Here is a 13,437-nt window from a genome sequence, read left to right on the forward strand (position 1 = left end):
CAGCGCTTGCGCTCCCGGTGATAAAGCTACCGCTGCTTGTGCAGGGTAGTTTTTTGTTAATGGCCGGGAGAGCTCTCCCCCAGCACTAAAGGGTGTCTGTGCTGCCCATGTCACAGCATGGCCGCAGCAGCAGCACGGTAACATGGGCAGTGTAGACGTACCCTAAGTGCCTCTGGCAGTATTTTAAATGCCCAAGTACACAGCTTAGCCTGGTTTTTCATTCACCATGAGGTGCTCAGAGGCTAGAAGATATTAGCATAGTCACTTTCTTATTACCATCATCACAGCAAGGGATGAGCAATGTCTCTACTTATGCCCCAATAACAGTGGCCCTCCTGTTAGAGGGAAGGCCAAGTTCCACCATGTTTCTGTTGCCCTGCAGCATTACAAGAGGCTGGGGCAACCTTCCCTGCTTCTAAGGCCTTGACTCAAACTCTCTCCTACCATTGTATTCAGATTCTCTCAGCTGAAGGGGGAAAAGTTGAAGATAACTGGCTTGTACCTTCCTTCAACCAGCAATTGTGGATTTAATCTGAGTGGCACCAGGAAGCTTTCTAGGCTACATGCTGACCACTGATTCATGTCCCCTGCTCTAGCAGGCGTGAAGAACAGTAGCTCCTCCTAACTAAAAGGGCAGGGGTAGGTAAAATAGTCACTTCAAATTCCTGGCTCCTGCTGCTTTGTGGAGTCACTAACCTCAGTGCAAAGTAGGTAGTGATCACTCCCCTTCTACTGGGGCCGTGTTCCTGCTTGCTTTGCACTAGTGTAAGGGACCACAGAAACAGACCCCAAGACCTGGCCGTAGCATTCACAGCTCTGCTAGCCTTAGCCTTTCCCAAAGGGGCGTCCCCTCTTACACAGCTGGGCGCTGTAGACCTTAGTTTATTAATTTCTGGTCAGCAGCACTTGCCCATGGCGGGAGCGTTCATGAGAAGTCAGCCAGGGAACTTTTGGAAGTTGTCAGAAAGCTGCTTGAGTGTGGCTGCCCATTCACCAGCAGGTGGCACCCTAGCCCCACAACTGTCTCTGACATAGGCTGCGCAGCTCAGGCATGTGCCCTTTGGCTGGTTCCCCACAGGGCCCCTGGCAGGGAAGGAGACCCAGAGCCTGGCACCTGACTGATTAAACCAGACTCTCCTCCCCTCGGCCAGTTGAGCTGCAGCAGAGGAATGTTCTCTCCGGGTCTGTTTTCAGAAACACCTTCAGTTCTGCTGCAGAGGGAGGAGGCAGGGTGGTGGTGCTCAGCCTGTGGTACATGTACCCCTGGGGATACACACAGGGCTCGGGGGAGTGGGGGATATCAACTCACCGAGTTATTTGCCTAGTTTTACCACAGACTACGTAAAGACTGAGCACTAGTGAAGTCAGTACAAGCTAAGATTTCATACAGACAGTGACTTGTTTGTACAGCTCTATGCTAGACACTGAAATGTACATACAATATTTATACCCCAACTGATTAATGATATGGTGAAAGTCTCCTGTTGCACCCCCACCTCCAAATTCCATAAGTAAGCAGGTCCCTGCTGGGGATTATTGCTTTAGTACTATTTTTGCTGCCAAAAGTGGGACAGCAGATCCCCTGGCCCACAGCTGTGAGCTCAGCTGCCACTCACTGTCTCTTCTAAAGCAGCAAGCAAAAGTACCATCACACTCTCATTTGGATTCAGGCCATCAGGGCACATGAGCCAGGGGGGCAGGGCACGGCCCAGAGCAGTTGCCAGCCTAGCATGATTCCTTCTCACTGCTTCACGCACAAGGCTGTGTTGGCAGGGGCAGACAAGAGCTGCTTTGGAACAGTGGAGTGTTCCCAAGTTTTCTGCTGGGAGGAATGGTATGCACTAGTCCATGGAGAGCAACAAACGGTGCTGGAATAGTTAGTGTCCACAGCTAGTCCATGGCCCCATTACAGGACAGGTTTGGGTACAGCTCTTGCAATAGCAGGAATAATAAAGATGTAATGGAAATGTGGACACCCTTCAAGCAGTGACCTGTCCTAGGTCCAATTTCCTCCCCTTCTCCCATTACACTGACCTGCACTTAGGAACTCACCAGTTGCTGGGGCCAGGAAGCAGAATGAGGCAGGTGGCGTGCCCCCTCCTGGCACTTTTCACAGGTTGCATGTTCTCCACCCCAACAATTTCTAGCCCCACTTTCCTCTGGAGGCAGCAAGGGAGGGCCAGGGATGAAAGTAACTTAACAGACTTACCGGTATGCAGGGTGGCTGGGGTGAGGGGGCAGCTCTGGGCCCCTGGAAGGGGCAGGGTTGGGGCCAGACTCCCCCAGCCAGCCCTTCACCACTGCCCAGCCCACACTGCCTGGGGCTCTGGCAGCAATTTAAAGGGCCAGGGGCTCCAGCCACTGCTGGGAGCCCTGGGCCCTTTTAAATTGCCAGGACATGGGGCAGCTGCCCCTTTTGCGGGCCCCCATCAGCGGCCCTGTTGGTACAATCAGCTGTGCACTGGCTTTCTTAGCGGTACACGATACTGGACCGGACCGGCTTACTTTCACCTCTGGGGAGGGCAGGAGATTTGTTCAACCTCATACTGCAGTGTTTAAAACAATCTCTAATTAGGGATTAGGATGAGCCCTCGGGGGTGGGTGTCATCCCACATCTACTAATTGGGGTTCTTACACCTTACTCTGAAGCATCTGGTGCTGCTCACAGTCAGAGGGGTCACTGGGCTAGATGGACCTTGGCTTTGATCGAGTCTGGAAGTTCATATGTGCCTAAAATAAGACTAGGCCCAGGTGAGAGCTGCCTCCCACCCCTGAGCTGCTCAGCTCGGGACTGGACGGTGGCAATCTCCTGAACAATGTCAGTCTGAGTGTCGTTCTAAACAGCCAAGACTCTAGCTCAGAGTATAAAGCAAGGGCAAGCTAGGGTGACAAAGCATCTAAAATATCCATTCTCATTTCAACCATCTGCCTTGTATTCCTTCCATGGGCCCTGCTGTGTTCTGTCCCAGTTTCATGTAGCCACCTGGCAGTAGATTAGCCTTCCCAATTAAAGTCTTAAATGGAGCTTTTCCTTTAGCACAGCACATCTGACACTGCAAGGGGAATGCCCCAGTAAAAGCCCCCCGCAGAGCAGAAATAGCTAAAGCTCATTTAAAGGCCACTCAGAGCCTGTGTGCAGCAATTAGGAGACACCCACTCCTATTAATGTCAGTGACACTGTTATCCTTGGGTTTGAGCCAAAATTGTAGAAGAAATGCACCCCTATGATGCTCATCAGTTGGAATGGAGCAACCAGCCCCTGCCAGCAGTGAGCAGAGAGAAGGTCCCCTTCCAGCATTCTATTTGCATTAATTATTGTAACTCTTGAGATTCTTGGTATCCATATAAATGTCCAGTCATACTCCTCCTAAACTGTTTGGTTCCGCAACATTCTGGAGCAGTGAGTTCCACCAATTGTTACATGAAAAAGTATCTCCATTTAGTGGTTTTGAATTTCCCACCATTTAATTAAATGTCTCCTGTATCATGTCACAGGCCAAGAAGTCCCTCCACCTTCTCTTAAAGATTTATTATTTCATATACTTTTATCATCTCTTTTTTTTTTTTACCCTCTCCTTTCTAAGGTACCAATCCCAATCTTTCCAGTCTCTTTTGATGTAAGTTTTCCTCTGGCCCCCAGCCCCCCTTAATTCTGCAATAACCTTTTTGCAATAGGGTGACCAGTACCATGCATAGTACCAGCTGAGGGCATACTATTTTAAGGCCAGCAGGGACCATCCAGACTGACTTCCTGCATAACTCAGGCCAGAGAATTTCTGCCAGCACTTCCTCCAGCAAACCCACCAGAACTTCACGCAGAGCTGGAGCAGATCTTTGTCTCTTTCTAAATTTTCATATGAAGACTCCAAGTGATGGAGAAGTCACCATGTCCATCAGCAAGTTGTTCCAATAGATAATTTCCAACACCTAAATTGCACCTTGTTCCTAGTATGAACTGATCAAGCTTCCACTAGAGCTTGTTCTGCCTTTGTCTGCTGGATTAAAGAACCCTCTGAAAGCTTCTCCCTACATAGGTACTTCTGGACAGTCATCAACTCACTGCTTAAACTTCTATTTGATGAAGCTCAATCTATTGAATATCTTTAGTCTCACTGTCAAGACAGGTTTTCCAGACATTGTGATTCTTATTGCTCTTTCCTGACCTTCCAATTTGTCAATATTTTTAAGTTGTGACACCATAACTTGACACAATATCCCAGTAAAAACCTCAGTAGTGCTGTGTACAGAAGTAGTAACATTTCATCACTGACTCTTTATTGACCTGCATATACATCTTATCAGTGGCTAAAAGCAAATGTGCATGGTGCAGGGAGCTCATATCCCCTTGGTTTCCAACATGACCGTAAATCCCTTTGAGTCACTGCTCTCCAGGATGCAGTTCCCATACTGTGTGGCCTACATTCTTTGTTCCTAGAAGTAAGATCTTGCACATGGCTCTGTGTCATAGGTATGGTGGTGGGATAGCTCCAAGCCCACAGGAACTGATATCAGCAGGTGCTGCCTGGCTGGAGCCCAAACAATGGCATAGCCATTCTCTTTTTGATGACTGTGCTGGTGGCACATGCTGCAGAGATGAGCTTGCTCCTGAAGTGCTTGGCTACCCTAAGCAAGCCTCAGCAGCTGCTGGGGGAATGAGTGACCAGAAGGCAGAGAGACTAGGAACCTTTTAGTTTGTACACTTAGGGTTAGAAGCTCCAGGAATTGCTGACACTGGTGGAAGCTGCCTGATCGAAGTCTTGAATACAGCTAGGTTGGGGAGCAAGAATAAGGTGGGCTATTTCCATACTCTGATTGGGAAGGGACAGGTGGAGAGTGGCTCCTACCTTTGGGATGGTTTCCACACTAGATGAACCCTTCAATTATTGCATCCCTTCAAGACTGTCTCGGAGCCAGCAGCACCATTTGCCCTTACACTCAGCCTGTGAGGGGGGGCTCCTCACACAGCATCCTGTGAGTCTCAGGGCAGGGCCCATGCACTGTCTTCCACCTCAGGCTGGTGCAGGGACATTCAGATCAGAGTGCCTGGCCCCCGCAGCCAGCTGAAATCAGAACACGTGCTGGGTCTCACCAGCAAAACAGACACCAGAAACTGCACCAGACACAGAGCAAAGGATTACAGATCTTTATTTGTCAAACTTTCCCCCTAGTCTAGCACATTCTACACAGTCTCACTAGCACAGATGGTAACAGAGCCTGTAATAGTTCAGAAATCACACTGCTAAGGAGAGCAAACAAAAAGCAGAGATTTTAAAAGTAAAAAACTTCATGAGAAATGAGTGAATGAGAGTGCAACTGGGGCAGTTGTGGGAACCTATGCCAGCCGGTGCTGCTACACTGTGGGGACTGTGCCAGCAACAGACAAACCCAGCTTTGAGCAATAAGCTGACACACTTAGCATGTTGGTGCAGGCATCCCACCATGAGAGCAAGAGGCTGGGCCATAGTCTGGAGGGAGTGGAGAATGACACTACAATACTGTCCTGGAAAGAGCAGATCATGGGACCATTTCCTATCTCTGCAGCCTAATGAAAGCCTCCTTCCAGGAGAACTGATGCATCCTCCAAGCATCCAAATCCCCCTCTAGGCACTGTTGGCACTTCACCATACATCCCCTCCAAGCTACACACCATGAAACATGCTGTCAACAGCCTTCACAAGACCACCATGAACACAGCTCTGCAAGGAGCTGCTTCACCTTCTTGGCCTCATACACCTGGGCTCCCTCCTTTCACCTCAGCGTGTAACAGTCAGTCACTGACACCATCCATTTTTGTCAGCACAACGACTAAATCAGACTGTCCCATGCAGAGCCTCTTCCCTTAGGATGTACCCTGGCACAGGGAGTGACGTAGCCTTGGTGCTTGGAGAGGGATCCCTTTTCCCACAGACCATGTTACTGCAGGTGGAGAGGAGGGGGGGCGGTTTCCATGCACTGACCGACCTCTCCAGGAATCCATCTTTTGAGGCTCCATCTCCGATGGCAGCAGTGTGCAGAGTACAGGCACTACACACGTAGCTGCATGGGGCATGAAAAGCTTTGGCAATAGGGAGCTCCCGGAACTTTCCCCGCAAGAGCCTTTCCCTGCAGTGGTGAGGCAGCAGGACACTACACTGCTCAAAACAGCAATGTAGACATGGGAGGCACCGCTTGGGTGTGTAGAGACGTGTAGGGTACTCTAGTCGCCTAAACTCTCACCATTCACACTGCTATTTATACCCATGCCAGCTGGGTGCGCAGTGTCTGTACTCTACATGCTATCGTAAACACAGACGTAGCCTTACACAGCAGAGCAAGAATTTAATTTTCATCATCAAGCTTTTTAATGTAATCACAACCAATCTATTTTCCTACCTCAGATGGCGTTTGGGGAGGGGGAAGAGACCTGAACCACAAACTATCCCCCCTCATGCTCATGTCCCACAACTTTAAATGATGGATCCAAACTCTCACTTTACTTTGATTAGAAATAAACCAACAAGGCTCAAGACAGTCCTCTGCCATGCAGAGCAGGGCCCATTGAGAGCAACTGCATCACATTGGTACGAGTGCCTCTGCCTTTTGAGGTCCCCCCAGGGTTACATGGCAACGCACAGGGGCTTGAGGGCAATACCGCCCTGGAGCGTGACTATAAATAAGCAACTAAATTTAAAAAAAGAATTCATGGCCTACATAAAAATCTTTCTAGGCATTTCCTTTGGAAAAGCTGATTAGTGCTGTGTGCTTCTAGTATGCACATCATTTATAAGATACACATGGTTTCTGGAACCCTCCCTCTGTTTGAGTTTCTCGTCAGGATGGTCTGTTTGCAGATTTAAACACACAGTGTAGCAGGAAGAGACAACCTGGCAAAGGGAGAGTGAAGGGCTCCAATAAGCTTTGGCTATTCGAAGTTGTTAGTGGCAGTAAGACTAGGGCCACTTGACCGTATCACAGACCCGCAGAGAGTGCCTCAAGGAGGCTGCTGAACGCAGGTGTACACAAAGGCAATGGGTTTGCCTCATGCTGGCTCCACAGGCAGCTCAACACTATGAACAATTGTGGTTGAATTCAGGAATGGAATAACTAAGTGTGGCCTGAGCTCAACTCGTGTAGAAGGCTGAGGGGACACCACACAGCACTGTACTGTATCAGGCCTTGTGCTTACAGCCCTGCACCCCCTCCCTGCTAACTCTCTCAGGCACATGCCCAGAAGGACAGGGCCACCTCAGAACACAGCTGTCCCCCACCCATACTATGTAAAGTGATTCTACAAGTGGAATTCTCCACCAGGCCCTCCATCAGATTGGAGACTGGACGCTTCACTACAGGTTACCCACTAGTAGTTGGGAAAACGCTCACGGCTAGAGGAGCACAATATTTATGGACAGAGCTAGTCAGAAGTTTGGGAAGGGGCATAACAGGCGCAACTACCAGATTCTTCCTCCCCTTGCCCTCATCCCTTCCCATTCACTAGATCCACCACACACTGCCCTTGTACCGGAGAAGGGCTGATTTGCCTTTAAATGGAGTGCCACCTTTCCAGTAGGCTGAGCCCTGTTGCTTTGGCTCCATTCCTCACAGCACTGGGAAGTCTCCCATACTGGCAACCGAGTGTTAATCTAAAAACACTGTCGTTTGCTGCTGCAGGCCAGAGACAGCAGCAGGACAGCAGCACCACCACCTGTTCTGCCCCCTGCAGATGAGGCTGCCAAAATGCTTAGCTACCAGGGAAGATACCAAGAGATATACCATTTGTGCCCTATGCCTGATGCAACTGTATCGGGATGTGCTGTAGCATTACTGCTCACTTCCTGCTGTGGCCATCTCCTAGGTGGCGCACTGGAAAGTCTGGCCGAAGTTAAGTTTCCAGACACCAGGAAGAGGTGGCAGCAGCGAGTCCTAGAGTCTGCTTCTGAGTTGTCATTTAACTCCCTAAGGAAAAGGTCTCAGTCCATCCTAAGTGCAGTAAGTGCTCTGTGAGAGTATCCCAGTGAGAGATGGTGCAGCAGGGAGAGGTAGCAGCTACAACAAACTCCATCTCTTACAGCCAGCGAGGCAGCAATTCCAGCAACCCTCACTAGGGCTGACCCCAGCTCCTAGAGCTACAATGGGTCACGGCAGGCCAGCACACAGCGGTGAGAAAAGCCACCTAACTGCCTAGCTCCCAGGAGTGCAGGATCAATGCACAGACCCATGGCCCACAGGCTGTAACAGGCACCCGAGTGCGTTAGTCACTAGCATGCTGCTGTTTGAACTGGACAAATTCAAAGGAAGTTCTAAAGCAGACTGCTAACAACGCACAGATATGCTCACTAGCGGCTCGGGCTTGCACTGGATTTCTAGGTCTGAGGTTCTGGTAACCAACATTACAGTCCTGCGCCTTTAGGCTCTGTCTTCGCTGCTGACTAACCACAGCGTTAGCCATCATGGGTCAGTCAACATATGATAGCCTAACCAACCAGAGCACAAACACATTGTTAATGTCAGCACGCTGTGTCACACCCCCACTGATGCTCTATGTGGTCGTGAGAAGCAATACAGCTAACGTGGGGACTATCCTGAGAACTCACTGCATTGTTCTATGCTCACATTCGCAGGGTGTCTACCCACGTTGGGGATTGTAGGAGGAAGTGGTCTAGGCCTGGAAAATTCACTTGTGGCATTAACCATGCTGGTATGCGGTCATGTGCCAAAGGAAAGGATCCAGCCTGCCCTAATAATCGGACCATCAGCCACTGCTCTTTATGGAGGCAATGTGCACAATTGGTGCCCAGGGCTTGTGGGAAGGGATTGGAGGACTATCATCTATCAGTTGCGCTGATTGACCCTGGCTAAATATTTTCACTGCTGTTACCCCAGTTTAGCAAAGCATGGGATTAGCTAACTCCAGGTCTGCCTATTGTTCAGGGTGTGACGGTTGCTTTACCAGGCAGTACAGCAAAAGGTATGTGGGTGTGTGAACCTAAGAGCACGTTACTGTAAAAACGCACAACTGAACTCAAGTCTTCGAGTCATTTCCAATTAGCGTTCCCCAAAAGGACCTAGTGGCAGATGAGGCTCAAGGCAAGACTGCTCCACAGGCCTCATTTCAGGTGGCCAGACTCAGAGACCACTTCTGTTCAGGTCTCCAGCAGTTCTAGTGAAACCCTGAACCGACATGCAGAGAAGGCAGCAAAGCAATACAAACTCCCAGCACCTCACCACATAAACCTTCCACAAGAAGACTCATCTGCCATCTGCAGAAAGAATGCCAGAGACTTTCTGCATTAACAAATCCCATAGAACACTGCAAAGAATCATCCCCTCCCCCAAATCCTACCACCACAAACACCCAAAGGCTGAAAGAAAACTGCCAGCTGACCCTCATAGTTCCTTCAGGTCCTGGCTGGGGACAAAAACTGTTCACAGGTCAGAACCCCAATCAGACTCCTACAGCGCTGCCTACAGGACTAGAATTAGCAAGTAGTAGCAGAAAAACTTCAGTAGCAAAAGGAAAAACGATAGAAACCAGGACAACCAGGTTGTCAGCTACTAAAGCTGACTGAGCTCCTGGCTTCAAACGAGTGGGGGATGAAGGCGGCACAGAATGTCAGCAAGCCTGGCTCAGCCTCCCTCATTCAGTAAGAGGTTAGGGAGCCTAAGCCTCTGAAGCATCAGCTGCAGCCCTGCTACTCTAGGGCTTAACATACCCAGCTTATCCCCTGTTAATGATTAGCCAAGAGCACAAGGTTAGGGGATACTTAGTGGGAGTGTCCAATCACATGGCCAGAGACTGATCTGCCCCAGTCTGATTGATTTGAAGAGTGTGGCTATTCCCCAAGCATTCTGAAATGTCTGCCCCACCCCTTCCCAACTGTATTCATACCCCATAACCCCAGGCTTGTTCCCAGCCTCACTGTAGTGTTCATGTGGTATCAACAGGATAAAGATGCAGAAAAAAAAGTGTGTTTTAATCCAATAATCTTGTTTCTCAATTAAAAAATATATATATATATATTTGTAAAAGGTTTAGAAAAAGCTTCTAATTAATTTGCAGCTAGTTTTACATATAGATTACAAGAAATGTACAACCCCCTCCCCACATGGTTCCAAACTGTGGGGGCCTGCCAGTTCTTCCCCCAATCAGACACATAATTGAATGTCAAGAGTATTTATTCTCAGCACAGCTTTGAAAGGCAAATCTGCCATTGGTACCACCTTCTTAGAGGGAGAGATACCCAGTATGCCAATGGAGACATGTGGTTACACTGGCTTTCAATATAGAAAGCCCTTAGATTAGTAAAAAAATATTTCATCTATAGAAAATGCCCTTCTGAAAAGCAACCAGGGCACTGTTAAGGCCACACCCAGGCTTCCCATTTCTCTGCTGTAGCAAGACAGCCCAGAAACAAACCCCCAAAGATGTTTTGGAGTCCCAGCAACAGCAATCAGCACCTGTGTCTATTTTCCAGCAGCCTGCTGTATCAGGAAAGTGCTTAGAATAGCACAGGACTTCTCTAGAACATACTACTCATTCAACGGGGCCCAGCTGGCACAGTGAAATTAAACTGTATGTCCTCCTCTTCTGCCTAGGTGAGCAAAGGGAAGCCTCCCTGGCAGCCACTCCCTCATCCCTTCAGATGGGTGCAGAACGGTGGGGTACTTTGAAACCAACCCCAATCCATTTGACACCCTAGTCCTACCAGGCTTCTGCCAAGAGTCTCCTTCTAATTCTTCTAAATGTCTGTGGAGTACCAAGCACAAGGCTGGTGGCTGAAGGAAGAGGCCCAGCTACTCCATCCCAGAGGGCAAAGTGGGGACAGAACAGGCCCCTTCTGACAGCCCGAGGCACTGGGCGAACTGCTGCTATGGCAGAGATAAGGCATCCTCCAACACACCCAACCCTTTGCATTGGATATTGCTGTTGTCTGGCATAACAGCCTTTGGCCAAGCGTGGGGATTTTCATCAGAGCTCCTCTTCGAATGTGCACAGCCCGGGGGCTTCTGCAGAAGATCCATGGCAAGTCAGGATTTTTAGGAAGAGACGCAGCACACAACAGGATTTTTTTCAAAACTCTTCCCATTGCAACCAGGTGCAGATTTGCCCCCTTCCTCCCAGGTGAGCAGTTCTGTCTGCCCCAAGCATGTTGTGCAGAGAAGCTGTGTCCAGTGCGCTCTGTTTTTTCAGACTCTGCCAGGGGTGGGAAGCGAAGTCAGGACCCAACATTCAGAAACCTGAAGGACACTAGGAAGAAGAAAAACAAAGCAGGTGGTTAGATCTCAGCCTCAAAAGGAGCCATGGACAGAAACAGATTTGGGGGTAATCATCATTAAGCAGAGGCATCCAATTCCAGTTGGGGATGCACACACTGAGAAACCTCTGTAGGGGAAGATGTTTCACACCAGTGCAGAGTGAAGTATACAGCAAGACCCTATCCACACTCAGAGCGGGATCGAGAGGAGGGGAGAGCAAAGGGAACAACACAGGGTCTCAAGAGTGAGTGCTCCCCAGAGGAGCTAAAGCAAGACTGCTTAGCTGAAGAGCTTTGCTTAAGGGAGGGCCCCGATAACACTAGAACTAGGAAGAGAAGCAGCAAGACGAGAAAGTCACTCTTCCCTTTTGGGCAGCCACCAGAGTTAACTGCAAGAGAAACAGACTAGGGCTGAGCATGGGCCTCCTGGGCCATGTACACCAGGAAGAGCTTTTTGCCTGCACAGCCACTTGAAGCAGCTCTGTTTGAACACATCAAAAATAGCAAATACACATTTTGGATCACACTCAAGAAACCAATCTTACCAGAAACCCTTCCCAGGCACGGTCCCTCACCATAGCCACAGCAGCAGCCTACAAGCAGCCAAAGCAGGAAGAACAGCTCCTTCCAATAACCCTTTGGAATAGTTAACCAACAACTAAGAGAGAAATTAGGATGGGAACCTCCACTTGTGAGCTTGTGACCTGCTTCAGAAGGCAGTGTCCAAACACCTGTGGAGCACAGGGAGGACACACACTTGTTGCTTGGATGGCTTTACACCAGCATGGCAGCATCTAGCAAGGGCACTGTGGAGACAATTGTGGGGGGGTGGGGGGATGTTACTCATTTCTGTATAGGGAATGAAGCGACAAGAGTGAACAGCCCTGGGAAAAGCACAAAAGCAACTGAGGAAATTCACCAGCAGACTCTTCTTTGAAATACTCGGGGGAGGGAGGCGGGGAGAGGGGGAGTGTGTCAAAACCCAGCCTGGCGAGGAAGAGAGACTGAGACAGAACCAACAGCGGGCTGTGGTCAAGGGACGTAGGAGGTTCTGTGGGCAGGGAGGAATCTGCACAGAGTCTTACTTCACCATTTTGAATCATTCAAACTAGCATGAAAAACTCCATCAGGAATCGATGGAGAAGGTTTTGGATTTCCCATTTGCCTAGGGATAGGAAGTAAATGTACAGAAAATAAGCAGCTCCTTTCCCATGAACGGCTCATAACGAGATCAACGGGAATCAAGTATGCACAGAGAAAAAGTAATCGGAAATCTGGAAACAAGGAGCCAAACAAGACTTTGCGCTGTTCAAATGGGACGAAGTGCCAGCCCCATGTGTCCAGCTCAGGATCATAGGTCCTCTAAAATGCTTAGACGAAGCACAGAGAGGAGGATTGATCTTCCATGTCTGTAGTGAACAGAATGACAGGCTCTTGCTCCAAGGAGCTGACGACACAGCCAGAGGGACAGGGTTCACATTCTCAGGGAAGGACAAGTATTCCCACCACATGTGCCAAAGGGAGCTGAAGGGGGGTTGAATATAAGTTATTTTTGTTGTCAGGCTGTGATTCAGCTTGGATGCAGAGAAGGCAGTGTTTTCTGAGCTCAGAATGGAGAACGGGAGTTAATTTGAAGCCAGGAGTTCCATGAGACCTTGGGCACGTCACTTAACCTCTGCTCAGATTTCCCCCTTTGTAAAGATGGGCTGATAATCCTGACCTGCCTCCTAGGCTTCATAGGAGGGTTTGCCAAGCACTCTGAAGTGCCCGTGTCAGTTTGGGGGCCTCTCTTTGGAGATGGGGCCTTGCTGCCCTTTGAGAGCTTGTGTTTTATTCCTGGGCACTATTAGGAAGCGGTAAGTTAGACTGCGATTTGAATCCCTTTACCTCCTGAAGGGAAACACTTCCCAACATCCAGATTCACCTAGGCTCTGTACAAACCACACAGCATGATGATAGTGGTATTTGCCGAGTGCCAGTATACTCAGTGCTTCACAAGCTGGGTCCCTAGACTGAGACGCTTACAGTCCCCAGAAGTCCATTGGCAGGATGGTGCCAGCTTAGAGTTGTTGTTCATATTAGTGGTGCAGGCGGGTTTCACTGACAGAGGTTGATATTCATGGGCTTCTGGGAAGGAACGTGTTTGCAGGAGGGATTTGAACAGAGAGGGTCAACTTCTAGCATGCTAGAGCAAGAGTTATTTGGT

General features: G+C 49.3%; 1 protein-coding gene across 2 annotated transcripts in view; it reads right to left on the bottom strand.

Annotated features, from left to right (window-relative positions):
• Positions 1–5,128: 5,128 nt before the first annotated feature.
• The window catches only part of FOXO4 (forkhead box O4), a 28,208-nt gene continuing 19,899 nt past the window's right edge, over positions 5,129–13,437 (bottom strand). For both annotated transcript variants that reach the window (XM_054040044.1, XM_054040043.1), the window contains exon 3: positions 5,129–11,224. The gene's annotated coding sequence lies outside the window, so the exon portion shown is untranslated. The remainder of the gene's footprint in view (positions 11,225–13,437) is intronic.

Source organism: Malaclemys terrapin, chromosome 9 (assembly GCF_027887155.1).
Source record: "Malaclemys terrapin pileata isolate rMalTer1 chromosome 9, rMalTer1.hap1, whole genome shotgun sequence".
Taxonomy (NCBI): domain Eukaryota; kingdom Metazoa; phylum Chordata; order Testudines; family Emydidae; genus Malaclemys; species Malaclemys terrapin.